Source organism: Mesocricetus auratus, unplaced genomic scaffold, assembly GCF_017639785.1.
Source record: "Mesocricetus auratus isolate SY011 unplaced genomic scaffold, BCM_Maur_2.0 Super-Scaffold_100676, whole genome shotgun sequence".
NCBI classification, from domain to species: domain Eukaryota; kingdom Metazoa; phylum Chordata; class Mammalia; order Rodentia; family Cricetidae; genus Mesocricetus; species Mesocricetus auratus.
This window is the reverse complement of record NW_024429266.1, coordinates 49,943,499-49,960,471: the sequence shown is the minus strand read 5'-3', so window position 1 is coordinate 49,960,471 and position 16,973 is coordinate 49,943,499.

Sequence of the window (16,973 nt, the reverse complement as noted above, 5' to 3'; positions counted from 1 at the left end):
CCCATTGAATGACCAACACTCCCTGTCTCTTGGAAATATGAGCATCATATTCTCAAATTACTATCTGGTGTCTGGGAGAGATGGCATCTTTAAGGAACCCAGAAGAAAATGTCAAAAATTGTCACGTCTTGGGAGAGATAGCTGTATCAATTTTTGTCTAGTCTCTGTGTAATTAGAAAGCACAGGATAGAGTAGAATGTGAGGCTAGATAATCTCATCCAGACACCTTGAAATTGTCCCTAGCAGTTTGTTGTCTAAAGTCAATCTTTAGGTGATGTTTGTAAGTTTAGAGTCCTAACCATAGTCCACGTGGTATCTTTGTGGTGTCATGCTTTTGAAGACTTCAGAGATTGCATTTGTTCAGATTATTCTTTTTCTTGGTATTATTTTCTGGGTAGTTATCCCTTCTGGTTTGGATGCTTATATGTAAAAAGTTCTTTAAAATCCTCAAGATAGTTGATTTTATTTTTCTGGAAAGAAAAAAATACCTGTTCCAAACCTAACTTTAGGCTGTTTTCCTTTTGGCAAGTTATATCTGATCACAAAAAGCATTTGTTAGACTTATAAGTTATATTTTAGATCGAATCATCATGTTGGAAATGAATTATCACCTCTTCTAATCAAGAGGTCTCTCTGATTCAAATCTAATGTTTTAGTTGTTCTGGGAAGAAGTTTCTCTTAAGGTGATAGGAAATGAAAATGGGGGTCTGTGAGAGAACCTCCCAAGGTTTTTTTCTACTGACAAAGGATTACACTCTCCGTCCTCTGTTGATCTACAGCCATTGGTCCAAGGTTTGCGTTTGCCAGCCTTCTGCACATTCCAAAAGGGAGGGGGTCTTTTGTTTGGATTATTCCCAGAAAAAACATTGGCACTACGAGCATGCTGTCTACATTCCATTTTTGGGATTGTTTGTCACAATTAAAATACCTGATGTTTTAATGTTTCTTCAAGACTCTTGAAATCACCTCTCTTATCCAAGCTTCTTAGTAGGTATAAGATTCAATATTGATTGTACCTCAGATCCATTCCTCCAAGGGTGGTGATCAAGCCTTTAATCTTTTGCATTGTGAATTAACATTTTCAAAAGCCAAAAATTTAAATAATATTTGTCTAGGTTATGAATTTTGTATCATTCTGTTTACAGCTGAAGTCAATTTTTGCAAAACATCAGTGAATGTTTCTTTTGGGAACTTTATAATTCTAGTAATTGACTCAGTTATCTTCCAAAATTCTTCAGTTCTGTCCCAAACAACCAAAGCTAGTACATGGCATAGAGCCAGGCTGTGGTCATCATATATAGACTGTCTTTGTAGATCAGCATAATTACCCTCTCTAAGAAGCTGGCCTTGGGAGCTATTAATACCTCTAGCCCTACTTCATTGTTCAATGGTCTTAGCCTCTCCTTTAACCAGGTCCTCTACTGTATTGAGGACCACATTCCACAGCTGCTGTAACCAAGTCTCTCCAGTCTTGTGGGGCATTTCTTTTACTAGGTGACCATGAATTTAACATCCATTTCACAAAAGGTAAATGCTTACCACATGAGACTATCATGTATTTAACTCCTTAAGTTTAATGCTTCCCCAGGAATCTAGTAATCTCTTACACAGCTTTGAGGATATCTGTAATTTGTAGCAAAATGAATTGATAAGTTAAGGTTGATTGTTTAAAAACACTGGGCTATTCTTCCCTAATTTATATAAGGCTGAGATTGGTTCTCCTTTACATTCTTTGTGTGTAAATATCTCTAATATATGTTTTAATAAAGTTTTCTTAGGCCTACATCTTGGCACTCAGATCAACCAACTTTTTATAGATAAAGAATTATTCAACTGACATTAAAGATTATCAACATTATAATTAACATTATGTCAATCCTGCTTGAGTTGTCAATCCCTTCATTTAATTGCTCCATTTTTAAACCATGCTTCAGGAAATCATAGAGATTCTTAAGTCTCTCCAGTTTTTAATGTTGAAAAAACTCTAATTTTGATTAATTCCTTCCAGTTAGAATGCCCTGTTGTCTCACCAAATCTGCTGACAATGACTGTGAAGTGTGAGGTTGACTGCTCCTGTTTAGAACAGTATAAGCTCAAGGAGGTATCAAGGCTAATTTAGCAGCAGCCCAAGGAATGGGCACAGGGAAAGCCTACAACCCACCAGGAGAGTAGAAGCCAAAAATCCATTCACCTGCATGGGGGATACTGCAGTATTTGGAGCTCAAGAACCTCAGGAGTTTGGGCAGAGAGTTTGCAACAGAAAAATCCAAACTCGCTTAGAGGTCTTGGGAAAAAAATAAAGTAAAACCTAGCCAGTGAGGCAGTTAGTCAAGGAGCCCCAGTGTGCAGATATGACTTGTGCCGGGGAATGCAAAAACAAGAGCAAGCAGGTTTTTCATGAATTTGTGCCCCAGAAGTTGAACACCAGGTGAAGCACAGTGGTGAACAATAAACACCCAGAGTCACATATTGAGGGTGAAGGCTGAAAGATCAAAGAAGCAAGCAGATCAGCCTGCAGCCATAAACTTTCTGACCTCTCCCAATGCTCAGACCTGTTAAATGAGTCCAAGATCACCCTGGTTTACACAAGAGTGAGTCCATCTAAAAGAATAACAGAGTTCACGGCTTTAATCCCAGCACTAGACAGGCATAGAAGGAAGAAGCAAAGGGTCTCATGTGAGATTCAGTTTGCAGTTACAGGGAAGAGAGGAACTCCATTTCAGATCTGGTAGATGTAAAAGCTACTGGCTGGCTGCTTTTTTGTGATCTTCAACTTGAACCCCAATATCTGTCTCTGGGTTTTTATTATTTGTGCTACAAGGAATCTTGGAACACTCAGCTCTAAATGGGATGTCTTCATCAAAACTCAGGATATCCCACAGAGGAGGCCGAAAGAGTGTAAGGGCCAGAGAAGAAGGACACTGGAACAATGCCACCTAAATCAAATAAGTAAATCTATGAACTCACAGAGACTGAAGCAAGAAACATGGGCTCTGCACCAGATCTTCTCTGTATATTGTGGGTTTTCAGTTTGGTGTTTGGGGGAGTCCTAAGTATGTGAAAGAGTGGTTCTCTGATTCTTGTGTCTTGTCTTGGGCTCTTATTTTTGTTACTTTGCCTTGTCCAAACTCAGTGCAATGATTTTTCTTTTTGTGTATTATATTTCATTTGATTATTTTTTGTTGCTATCTCTTTTAATCCTGCTCTTTTTTCTAATGAAAGACAGACAGGGAGAAGATTTCGAGGGGAAGGAAGGTGGGAAAGAAATGGGGGTAGAAGAGACAGAGGAAATTTGTAATCAGGATATATTCCATGAGAAAAGAACCTCTTTTTCCATAAAATAGATAAAAAGAGTCAATTGTAAGATAGATACATGATAAATAGACAGGTAGACAGATAGATCGATAAACAGACAGACAGATTAGAAGGCTGACAACAAAATATTATCAAATTGACTGCAGAGAATAACCTGAAGCAATAGATGCGGCTAGATGCTTTATTGCAGCCAGATGGAATTCTAAAGGGCAGAGCAGAGACGCATTGCATGAGACTTCTAAGTGAAAAAATTAACATAACAGAAAGACAACATCATCAAATTTGCTTGCTGATACCCAGCATGAACTGAAGAAGCATGTCTTAGGCAGTCAGCTCGAGTTTGCCATCTAGATTCCTGGAGAAGCAGAGAAAACAACTGAAAGATTGGCCAAAGATAGTTTATCCGAGAGTGGGGTCAATTGGAAACTCCAGCTCACTGTTTCAACTTTCTCAGTCAGTTTCTGCTGTTAGTTGTGAATAACTCATTTGATCATGTGATCTCTGTCTGTTGCAATGTGTTCTATTAATTAGCAACCTCATCCAAGGAGACTCTCAGAGGGGAAGTCCAGGGACAAATGTGCCATAAAGTAATTCCTTAGAGGATTAGCATTGAGCAACTTGAGGGTCTGCAATAATGTTTTTACCCTGTGTGTCTGTCACTGGTTTATCTTTTTACTTCTTTTACTTTTCTTTCTTTATATTTCATAAACACACTCATTCTAAAAGAAAAGTGTGAGCATTATAGGTCATTTTCCACATTTTACTGATTATAAGATAGACAGCATCTATAATAAAACTGAATGGATTGAGCAGGGTGTATTTAAGGATGTGTGTATACACATGCACGCAGTAACGATTAGTGAAAATAAAGGCTAAGAGTAAGAGAACAAGGAGAGAAATATGGAATGGTTTGGAAGGAAGAATGGAAGGAGACATATAATTATCTTATAAAAGTACAAAGAATTAAAGGAAACATTATTTGTTATTTGGCAGGATGGATTTGACATGACTGCTTTCCTATGATTACAAGCCAAAGTGAAAAAGTCATAGCACATAAAAGGGGATTAAAACTCTGAAATAATGTTATAAATTTTGAATTTTTTAAAAAACGCAATGTGAAGAGTGACAAGATAAATAAATCACCCCTAATTATATGTAAATATTAGCAAACAACAAATGGGGAGAAAAGACTTCTTGAAAACAAAGTCACGTATAATGACTAAATTCCCCTCTCCTACACCTTGTTTAAATCATTATTTGTGATTCTGTGAATGTAGTGATTTTATGTCCTGGATTTATGAAACACCAGGGGACAGCAATTAAATCCTCTTTGGATACAAAGTTAATACAGAGTTATTATGATCACCTACATTCTACACACATACATTGAGGTGAGCAGAAAAGAGCAAATTGTTGACATTTTGATGGTTTAAATAATAACAGTATTCTCCATTGTTTTATTAAAGACATTTACATTTGATGAATGCAATTTGAAGAAAAGGTTATTCACTTTAAAGATTATGAAGTTAAAATATCCAATTTGTGAAGATGAAATCAACCTCCGAGAGACTCAGATGTATAAATGCTATTGGAGCTTTGTCCCCGTCAGTGGCTTTGTTTAATTTAAGTTGAATTTCACTTTAAAACTTCATCTTATAATGTTCAACATTTACACATTTTTAAAATGATTGTTTCCTCTTCAAATTGTATTTAGAGGCTATTCACACTTTACAGTTTACACAACAGGGAATACTCCATTTTTATTCATTTTTCTCTTTAATTGATTATCAGAAACTGTTACTATAAATAGTTTGTATTTTATCATTCAAAATACTTTATCATTACTTAGAAAATTTTTATGGTTTACACTCTATTTGTAATGTTTTATTAAAATTAAAATGAATTTAAAGCATTCTCATGCATACAACAGATAAAGACATTTGACTAGGGACTATGGGAATTAAACTTCTTTCCACTTACCTTCTCCTTTGGCAGTAGAAAGGCATAAGGTTAGAATATTGCCTAAGAGCAACAAGCTAAACCACTCCATCTTCTAAAACCTAAAGCTCACCAGAAGTGGTGGTGCTTCTCGAAATTTTGTCATTAACAGTGCTCTATGTGACTTTGAATTTCAGTGTATTCCTGGAAGCTAGTTTGGTAAACATCAAAGGCCACAGAATGAGGGACAAAATAAACACTGTTCAATGTGTTTTCACATAAGAACTCAAGTTAATCATTTTACATTTATTAAACAATAAAATAACAGGTGATGAAGAATCACAACTCTAGTCTTCATTCTTGCACCCTGAGCAACATATTGACTGAACTATATCCCAATATGTGAAATTTATTTTCATTTTAGAAAATTGACATAACGTTTCTGTTTATAGACTGTAGAATTAAGATTTTTTCAATGATACATTTCTATAGAGGGATACTCTCTCAGCCTAGTCACATGGGGGAGGGCCTATGCACTGCAGAAAAGGATGTGACAGACTTTGATGATTCCTTATAGAGGGTCTCATCCTTTCTATGGAGCAGAGGAGGGATGGGATAGGAGTCAGTGGGGGGCATAGGAGAATGTGAGGAAGAGGGAACTGTGATTGATATCTGGGAAAAATGATACTAAAATGAGAAAAATTAATAGTATTGTACTATTAAAGACCTACTTGGAGTATTTCTACTCCTATTAATCCTATGATCCATCCCTACCAAATTAAGAGGTATACTAGCCTTAATCCTCTCTATTTTTATTATAGCTATTCTACCTCTCCTACACACATCAAAACACCATGTCATAGTTTTCCAACCATTCATACAAACTGTATACTGAATCCTAGTGGCAGATACACTTCTATTAACCTGAATTGGAGGACCACATGTAGAATACCCATTCATCATTATCGGACAACCACCCTCAGTCACTTAATTTGCTACTGTTGTTATTTTCATGTCAATCAAAAGCATAACTGAAGAGAGCATCCTAAGATTAACCTAATGTCCTGACAGTATAAAAATTACTCTGGTCTTGTAAACCAAAAATAAAGATATTATCTTCTGAGCACATATCAAGAAGCAAGATTTATCTCCCTCCACCAGCATCCAAAGCTGAAATTCTAATTAAACTACTTCTTGTATATAAATTTATTTAGTCCATAATACATCTATGTGTATCATACCTTATGTTACTTCCCTGTCATATAAGCATGTATTGCTTAGCTAATGAACTAAGACATATTATGATATTCTAACACATAATTCAGTACACCATAAATATCTAATATGGCCTCTCAGCCATTTTAGACTTCTCTATTGAGAATTCTCCATTTAGTTCTGTAGCCCACTTTTTAATTGGATCCTTTCATATTTTGGAGACTTGCTTGTTGATTTCTTTGTAAATTTTGGAGATCAGGCCTCTGTTTTATGTGGGGCTAGTGAATATATTTCCGATTCTGTGGTTTGCCTTCTTGTCTTCCTGACTGTGTCCTTTGCCTTACAGAAGCTTCTCAGTTTCAGGAAGTCCCATTTATTAATTGTTGATCTCACTGTCTGTGCTACTGGTGTTATGTTCAGGAAGCTGTCTCCTGTACCAATTTGTTCAAGGGTACCACCCACTTTCTCTTCTAAGAGGTTCAGTGTGGCTGGATATATGTTGAGGTCTTTGATCCATTTGGACTTAAGTTTTGTGCATGGTGATAAACAAGGTTCGATCCATATTCTTCTACATGCCAGCCTCCAGTTATGCCAGCACCATTTGTTGAAGATGCTTTCTTTTTTCCATTGTATAGTTTTAGCTTCTTTGTCAAAGATCAGATGTTCATACATGTGTGGGTTAATATCAGGGTTTTCAATTCGATTCCATTGGTCTACCTGTCTATTTTTGTGCCAATACCAAGCTGTTTTCAGGACTGAGATCGGCCTGCCTCTGCCTCCCAAGTGCTGGGATTAAAGGTGTGCCATTTTTACTACATTGATCCTACCTATCCACCAACATGGGAGATCTTTCCATTTTCCGAGGGCTTCTTTAATTTCTTTCTTAAAGAGTCAAAGTTCTTGCGATACAGGTCTTTTACTTGTTTGGTTAACATTACCCCAAGGTATTTTATGTTGTTTGTGGCAATTGTAAAGGGTGATGTTTCTCTGATTTCTTTCTCAGCCCTTTTATCATCTGTATATAGTAGGGCTACTGATTTTCTTGAGTTGATCTTGTAGCCTGCCACTTTGCTGAAGGTGTTAATCAGCTGTAAGAGTCCCCTGGTAGAGTTCTTTGGGTCATTTATGTAAACTATCATATCATCTGCAAATAGTGACAGTTTGACCTCTTCCTTCCCAGTTTGTATCCCCTTGATCCCCTTTTGTTGTCATATAGCTCTGGCTAGAACTTCAAGTAAAATGTTGAAAAGGTATGGAGAGGGTGGACATCCTTGTCTTGTTCCTGATTTTAGAGGAATTGCGCTGAGTTTCTGTCCATTTAGTTTGATGTTGGCTGTGGGTTGATGTATATAGGTCTTATTATGTTTAGGTATGTTCCTGTTATCCCAGATCTCTCCAAGACCTTTATCATGAAGAGGTGTTGGATTTTGTCAAAGGCTTTTTCAGCATCTAGTGACATGATCATGTGATTTTTGTTTTTCAGCTTGTTTATATGGTGGATTATGTTGATGGATTTTCGTATGTTGAACCAACCCTGCATCCCTGGGATGAAACCTACTTGATCGAGGTGAATGATTGTTTTGATATGTTCTTGGATCCGATTTGCCAGAATTTATTGAGTATTTTGCATTAATGTTCATGAGGGATGTTGGTCTGAAGTTCTCTTTCTTAGTTGTGTCTTTGTGTGGCTTAGGGATCAAGATTATTAAAGCCTCTTAGAAAGAGTTTGGCAAAGACCCTTCTGCTTCTATTGCGTGGAATACTTTGAGAAGAATTGGTATAAGCTGTTCTTTGAATTTCTGGTAGAATCTGCACTGAGGCCATCTGGACCCGGGCTTTTTTTGGTTGGGAGACTTTTGATGACTGCATCTATTTCCATAGGGGTTATAGGCCTATTTATATTGCTTATCTGTTCATGATTTAATTTTGGCAAGTGATAGCTATCCAGCAAGTCATCCATTTCCTTTAAATTTTCAAATTTTGTGGAGTACATGTTTTCAAAGTATGACTCGATGAATCTCTGAATTTCCTCAGAGTCCAATGTTATGTCCCCCTATTCATTTCTGATTTTGTTAATTTGCATGTTCACACTCTGCTGTTTGGTAAGTTTGGACAAAGGTTTGTCTATCTTGTTGATTTTCTCAAAGAACCAACTCTTCGTTGTATTGATTCTTGGTATTGTTTTCCTAGTTTCTACTTTATTGATTTCAGCCCTCAATTTGATTATTTCCTGGCATCTACTCCTCCTGGGGGAATTCGCTTCTTTGTGTTCTAGAGCTTTCAGCTGTGCTGTTAATTCTGCAGTGTAACTGTTCTCCAGTTTCTTCATGTGGGCACTTAGTGCTATGAACTGCCTCTGTAGTACTGCTTTCAAAGTGTTTCATAGGTTTGGGTATGTTGTGTCTTCATTCTCATTGAATTTTAGGAAGTCTTTTATTATTTTTATTTCTTCTTTGACACAGGAATGGTGCAGTTGTGCATTATTCAATTTCCATGAGATTGTAGGTTTTCTGCAAGTTGTGTTGTTGTTGAATTCTAATTTTAAAGCATGGTGGCCTGATAAGATGCATGGAGTTATTCCAATTTTTTTGAAGCTGCTGAGGTTTTATATGTTGCCAAGTATGTGGTTGATTTTTGAGAAGGTTCTATGTGGTGGTGAGAAGAAGGTATATTTTTTTTAATGTGGATGAAATGTTCTATAGATGTCTGTTAATCCCAGTTGGGTCATTACTTCTATTAGACCCTTTGCTTCTTTGTTGAGTTTCTGTCTGGTATTCCTGTCTAGTGGTGACAGTGGTGTGTTGAAATCTCCCATATAAGCGTGTGGGGCTTTATATGTGATTTAAGTTTTAGTAATGTTTCTTTTACGAATGTGGATGCCTTTGTATTTGGGGCATAGTTGTTCAGGATAGACCCTTCATCTTGGTGGATTTCGCCTCTGATTAGTATGTAATGACCTCCTTCATCTCTTTTGATTTTATTGTGAAGGCTAATTTGTTAGATATAAGGATTGTTACCCCTGCTTGTTTCTTGGGTCTATTTGATTGGAAAAATTTTCCCAACCTTTAACTCTCAGTTAATGCCTGTCTTTAAAGGTGAGATGTGTTTCTTGTATGCAGCAGAAGGATGGGTTCTGTCTTTAAATCCATTCTGCTAGCCTGTTTCTTTTCATGGGTGAGTTAAAGCCATTAATATTGAGGTATATTAATGACCATTGATTGCTCATTGTTCTTTGATTTGGAATAGTTGGTGGTGGTGGAATTATGTGTGGAATTTCACCCCTTTTTTCTTTTGGCTGTAGAGTCTTAACGGCACACCTGAAAGCTCTAGAACAAAAAGAAGGAAACTCACCATGGAGAAATAGATGCCACGAAATGATCAAATTAAGGGCTGAAATTAATAAAGTAGAGACAAAGAAAACATTATAAAGAATTAATGAAACAAAGAGTTGGTTCTTTGAAAAAGTAAACAAGATAGACAAATCTTTATCCACATAACCAAAAGTTCATTCATATGCCAGGGATAAATACTAATCTACTAACCAAGGCCAGATAGATTGCCTAGGCCCCTTCCCTGACACCCACATTCAGGGGGTCTTGATCAGTCCCATGCTGGATTCCCAGCCATCAGTCTGGGATTCAAGAGCTGCCCCTTTCTTTATTCTTTATGTTTGGGGTTTTATTATTATGTGGCACCAGCACTTTTTTTATGCATTCTCACCTGGACTCTTGAGGGAGGGTCTAGGCCCTGCTCTGGATGAAATGACAGACTATGGACACCCCTACTGATGGCCTCAACCTCGCTGAGGAAAGGAGGGTATATAGGGGGATTTGGTGGGAGGAAGGGAGGGAAAGGGAGAGGGACCTTCAATTGACATGTGAAGCAACCTTGTTTCTAATTTAAATTTAAAAATAAAAATAAAAAAGAATAAAGAAAGAATATTAAAAGCAGCAAAGGAAAAGGATCAAGTAACACACAAAGGCAAACTTATCAAAATTACACCTGACTGCTCCATGGAAACTCTGAAAGCCTGATGGTACTGAACAGATATTTTACCAACACTAAGAGACCAGGGATGCCATCCCAGACTACTATACCCAGCACAACTTTCAATCACATTATAGGTAGAGAAAGCAAGATATTCCATGACAAAACTAGATTTTAAAAACTGTCCACTAGTCCAGCCCTACAGAATGTTCTAGAAGGAAAACTCCAACCCAAGCAAGATAACTGCATTCACAAAATAATAGGAAATAGATAATCCCACTTTACCAACAGCCAAAAGAAAAATTCACACGCAGTACCACAACCAACAACAAATTCAAAACAACAAGAATGAACAATCAATGTTCATTAATATCCCTCAATATCAACGGACTTAACTCATCTGTAAAAAGAAACAGGTTAACAAAATGGATAGGAAGAAAGAATCCATCCTTCTGCTTCATGTAAGAAAAACATCTCAACTTCAAAGACAGACAGTACCTCAGAGTTCAGGGTTAGGAAAAGATTTTCCAATCAAGTGGACCCAAGAAATAAGCCAGTGTAGCAATCCTAATATCTAACAACTTAGACTTTAAAATGAAAACAATCAAAAGAGATCAAGGAGGTCATTTCATGTTCATCACAGGAGAAATCCATCAGGAAGAATTCTCAATTCTGAACATCTATTCCCTAAATACAAAGACATCCATATTCCTGAAAGAAACATTAGTAAAACTCAAATCACACATAAAATTTCAAATACTTATATTGGGAGACACCAACACCCCACTCTCACCAATAGACAGGACCACCAGAGAGAAAATTAACAAAGAAGCATAAGAACTAACAGAAGTTTTGACACAACTGTATTAAACAGGCATCTATAGAACATTCCATCCATACACAAAAGAATATACCTTCTTCTCAGTGCCACATGGAACCTTCTCAAAAATCAACCATATATATGGCAACATGGCAAACCTCAACAGGTACAAAAAATGGAAAAATCTCCTGTGTCTTATCAGACCACTATGCTTTAAAGTTAGCATTCAACAACAACACAAATTGCAGAAACCCTACACGCTCATGGAAATTGAACAATGCACAACTGCACCATTCTTGGATCAAAGAATAAATAAAAAATGTAATTAAAGACTTCCTAGAATTCAATGAAAATGAAAACATAGCATACTCAAACTTATGGGACACTTTGAAAGCAGTGCTAAGAGGAATGTTCATAGCAATAAGTGCCCACATGAAGAAACAGGAGAACACATGCACTAGTGAATTAACAGAACACCTGAAAGCTCTACAAAAAAAGAAGCAAACTCACCCAGGAGGAGTAGATGCCAGGAAATAATCAAATTGAGAGCTGAAAACAATAAAGTAGAAACAAAGAAAACAACACAAAGAATCAATGAAAAAAAGAGTTGTTTTTTTGAGAAAAATAACAGGATAGACAAACCTTTATCCAATCTAACCAAAAGGCAGAGGGAGAGCCTGCAAATGAACAAAATCAGAAATGAAAAGGGGGACATAACAACAGGCCCTTTAGAAATTCAGAGAATCTTTAGGTCATACTTTGAAAATCTGTACTCCACAAAATTCATAAATCAAAAGGAAATGGACAATTTTCTGAATAGATATCACTTACCAAATTTAAATTAAGAACAGATAAGCAATTTAAATAGACATATAACCCTTAGTGAAATAGAAGCAGTCATCAAAAGTCTCCCAACCAAAAAAAAAAAGACTAATGAAACTAGATGGTTTAATTGCAGAATTCTACCAGGAATTCAAAGAACAGATAATATCAATTATCCTCAAAGTATTCCACACAATGGAAGCTGAAGGGTCATTACCAACCTCTTTTTATGTGGTTACAATTACCTTGGTCCCCAAGCCACACAAAGACCCAACTAAGAAAATGAACTACACACCAACATCCCTCATGAACATTAATGCAAACATAATCAATAAAATACTGGCAATTCTAATCCAAGAACACATCAGGAAATCATCCACAAAGATTAAGTAGGCTTCATCCCAGGGATGTAGGGATGGTTCAACATACAAAAATCCATCAAAGTAATCCACCATATAAACAAACCAAGAAAGAAAAATCACATGATCATCTTACTAGATGCTGAAAAAGCCTTTGAAAAATCCAACACCCTTTCATGATCAAGGTCTTAGAGAGATCAGGGATAACTGGAAAATACCTAAACATAATAAAAGCAATACACAGCAAACCAACAGCCAACATCAAGCTAAATGGAGAGAACCTCAGCGCAAATACTCTAAAATACTTCAATACTGTACTTTAAGTTTTAGGTGGAGCAATACACAACAAAAGGAGATTAAATGGATACAAATTGGAAAAGAAAAAGTCAAACTTTCACTATTTGCAGATGGTATGTTAGTTTACATAGTGATCTGAAAAATTCTGCCTGGGAACTCCTACAGCTGATAAAAACCTTCAGCAAAGTCACAGCATACAAGATGAACTCAAATTAATCAGTGACCCTACTATATACATATTAAAAGGGCTGAGAAAGAAATCAGAAAAAACATCACCCTTTATAATATCTGCATACAGCATAAAATACCTTGTGGTAGTGCTAACCAAACAAGTGAAAGAACTGTATAACCAAAACTTAAAGAAAGAAATTAAAGAAGATACCAGAAAATGGAAAGATCTCCCATGCTCTTGGATATGTAGGATCAACATAGTAAAAATGAGTATCTTGCCAAATGCAATCTACAGATTTAATGCAATCCCCATAAAAAATCTCAGTACTATTCTTCACATATCTTGAAAGAACAATACTCAACTTTATATGGAAAAACAGAAGACCCAGTAGAGTTAAAACAACCCTGTATATGAAAGGAACTTCTGGAAACATTACCATCCCTGACTTCAAGCCATATTATAGAGCTATAGTCCTGAAAACAGTTTGGTATTGGCACAAAAATAGAGAGGTAGACCAATGGAATTGAATTGCAGACCCTGACATTAATCTCCACACCTATGAACATCTTCTTTTTGACAAAGAAGATAAAATTATGCAATGGATAAAAGAAAGCATTGTCAACAAGTCGTGCTGGCATAACTGGATGCTGGCTTGTAGAAGACTGCAGGTCGTTCCCTATCTATCACTGTGAACAAACTTAAGTCCAAATGGATTAAAGACCTCAATATATGTCCAGCCACACTGACCCTCTTAGAAGACATGGGAAGTATGCTTGAAAGAATTGCTACAGGATACTGCCTCCTGAACATAACACCAGTAGCACAGACATTGAGATAGACAATAAATAGGTCCTCCTGAAACTTAGAAGCTTCTGTAAGGCAAAGGACACAGTTAAAAAAATAAAAAAGGCTACCCACAGAATGGGAAACTATATTCATCAACCCCACATCTGACAGAGGGCTGATTTCCCAACTATACAAAGAATTCAAGAAGCTATCCACCAAAACACCAAACAATCCGATCAAACAGTGGGATACAGAACTGAATAGAGAATTCTCAATAAAGAAATCTAAAATGGTTGACAGACATAGGAAAATGCTCAACATCCTTAGCCATCCAGGAAATGCAAATCCAAACAACCCAGAGATAACCTCTTGCTCCTGTCAGAACGGCTAACATAAAATAAAATAAAAAAGCAATGACAGTTTATGCTGGAGAGAATGTGGAGACTCCTTCACTGTTGGTGTGAGTGCAAACTCATACAGCCACTTTCGAAATCAGTATGTGGATCCTCAGGAAAATGGGTATCAGTCTACTACAAGATCCAACAATTCTACTCTTAGGCATATACCCAAAGATGCACATTCATACAGCAAGGACATCTGTTCAGCTTTGTTCATAGTAGAATCATTTATAATAGCCAGAACCTGGAAGCAACCTAGATTCCCCTCAACTGAAGAACAGATAAAGAAAATGTGATACATTCACACAATGGAGTACCTAATGGAATCTTGAAATTTGAAGGCAAATGGATGGAACTAGAAGAAACCATCCTGTATGAGGGAACCCATCACAAAAAGACAATCATGTTATGTACTCACTCTTATATGGATTTTACACAGAGCACAGGATTACCAACCTACAATATACACCACCAGAGAATCTAGGAAGCAAGGAGGACCATAAGAGAGACATGCGTGTTCCCCTAGAGAAGGGGAAATTGACAAAATCTCCTGACCTAATTGGGAGCACAGGGAGTGGGAAGGGTGTGGGAAGAGGAAGTTAGGAGAAAGAGAATTGGAGAAGAGAAGGGGAGAGGAGGACATTAGGGAGTAGGAAGATTGAGTCAGAGGAAGAATAGAGGAGAGCAAGAAAAGAGATACCATAATAGAGGGACCCATTATTTGTTTAAAGGGAAATCTGGTACTAGGGAAGTGTCCAGGGATCTACAAGGATGACACAAACTAACAGTCTAAGCAGTAATGGGCTACCTTAAATGCCCTTCTCCGATAATGAGATTGATGACTACCTCATATGCCATCTTAGAGCCTTCATCCAGTAGCTGATGGAAGCAGAAGCAGACACCACAGCTAAACACTGAGCCCAACTCCTGGAATTCAGTTGCAGAGAGGGATGAGTGATGAGCAAAGGAGTCAAGACCAAGCTGGAGACAGCCACGTAATCAGCTGTCCTAAACAAGGGAGGGCTCATGGACCCCAGATTGGGAAAGCAGCATAGGACTGTCCCAGACCCCTGAATGTAGATGTCAGTGTGTAGATCTGGGCAAACTATGGGGCCTCTGGCAGTGGATCAGTATTTATCTCTATTATGTGAATGGACTTTGGGAGTCCACTCCACATAAAGGGTTACTCTCTCAGCCTAGACACACGGGGGAAGGTCTAGGCTCTGTTCCAAATGAGGTGACAGACTTTGAAGATCCCCCATGGAAGGCCTCATCTTCCAAGGGGAGCAGAAGTGGGGTGGAATTGGGGGTTGGTGGGGTAATGTGAGGAAGGAAGGGAGAAGACACTGGGATTGAAATATAAAACAAGCTTGTTTCTAATTTAAATAATAAAAAGATGGCAAAAGGTATAAAAATAAAATAAAAAGGATAAAATTAGCTACATAAGTGCAATACCCCAAACAACAGTAGAAACATAAGTACAGTATAACAAAATTAACTTTAATTTTGTATCAATAAACCAAAGTCCATACCAGTGTAAAATATTTTGAGATGAATGGTCATTTTTTGGATTAAAATAGATTCAATAATCTATTCTTTTCCTATCATTCCTATTTCATGTCCCCCTTTTTTCCTTTAGAAAGAGATCTTTGAATTTAACTCTTCTGTTTAGTTTTCTTTTGTGACTATGACCAATAACTTGCAACAACCCCCCTTAAACAATAGTAAATACCCATAACTCATCTTTTGGGAATGTGGGCACCATTCTCTACACTAATTCTTGTTGTTTGTGGGTGTTGGCACCTATGGCAGAACCTTGAGAAAATCAGAGTAATTGTTAGGTTTTTGCTAGAGAACTTTGTGGGGCTGGATCATACCAGCAAGTAGCCTTGAAGATGTTTTGGATGCTGAATTCTGAGGTGTTTTCATTGGTGTTTGCTCCTCTTGTTCTGAAAACACATAAATATTTAAAGGTAGCATACATTACAAGTATACAATATGTTGTGTGCACAAGTCAGTTAAAAGGTGATATTTTGTTTTATGTTTGAGCAGGTAAAATATATGTTACATGTTTTGTAGGTTTTTTTAGGTTCAGTTATTTATGTCTGTAGCCAGGATTTCAGGGGTTCTTCCCCAATTAAACCTGATCCATATCAACCTGGCATGGATCTACAGCCTATCATTTCCTGTGGAATTAAAAGCATATATTCTCCCCTAAAGCAACACATCGTTTTTTAATTTAAATTTAAATTAGAGACAAGGTTGCTTCACATGTCAATTCCAGGTCGCTCTCCCTTTCCCTCTCCTCCTCCCGTGCCCTCCTCCCAACCCCCCCATTATCCCCTCATTTCCCCAGGGAGGGTGAGGCCCTCCATGGGGGTGTCCATAGTCTGTCATTTCATCCAGGGCAGGACCTAGACCGTCCCCCAAGAGTCCAGTCTGAAAGAGCATCTCTTATTGTTGGATGGTTGCCCAAAGTCCATTTGTAGACCCAAGATAAATACTGATCTACTACCCAAGGCTCAATAGATTCCCTAGGCCTCCTCACTGACACCCACATTCAGGGGGTCTTGATCAGTCCCATGCTGGATTCCCAGCCATCAGTCTGGGACTCAAGAGCTAATCCTTGACAGGTCAGCGGTTTCTGGGGGTTAAACCAGTGAAGTCTTAACCCCTCTGCTCATCAGTCCTCCCTCTCTGTCACTGGATTCCTTAAGTTCAGCTCAGAGCAACACGTCTTTTAACTTCCATTTTGAAGCCAAGGCCTTTAAAAAATAGATTGGTTTAATAAAGCAGTTTCCATAATAAAATGTGTCTTAGAAGCTATAATTCCTTCATCATTGATCAGAAAATTCAAAGACAAC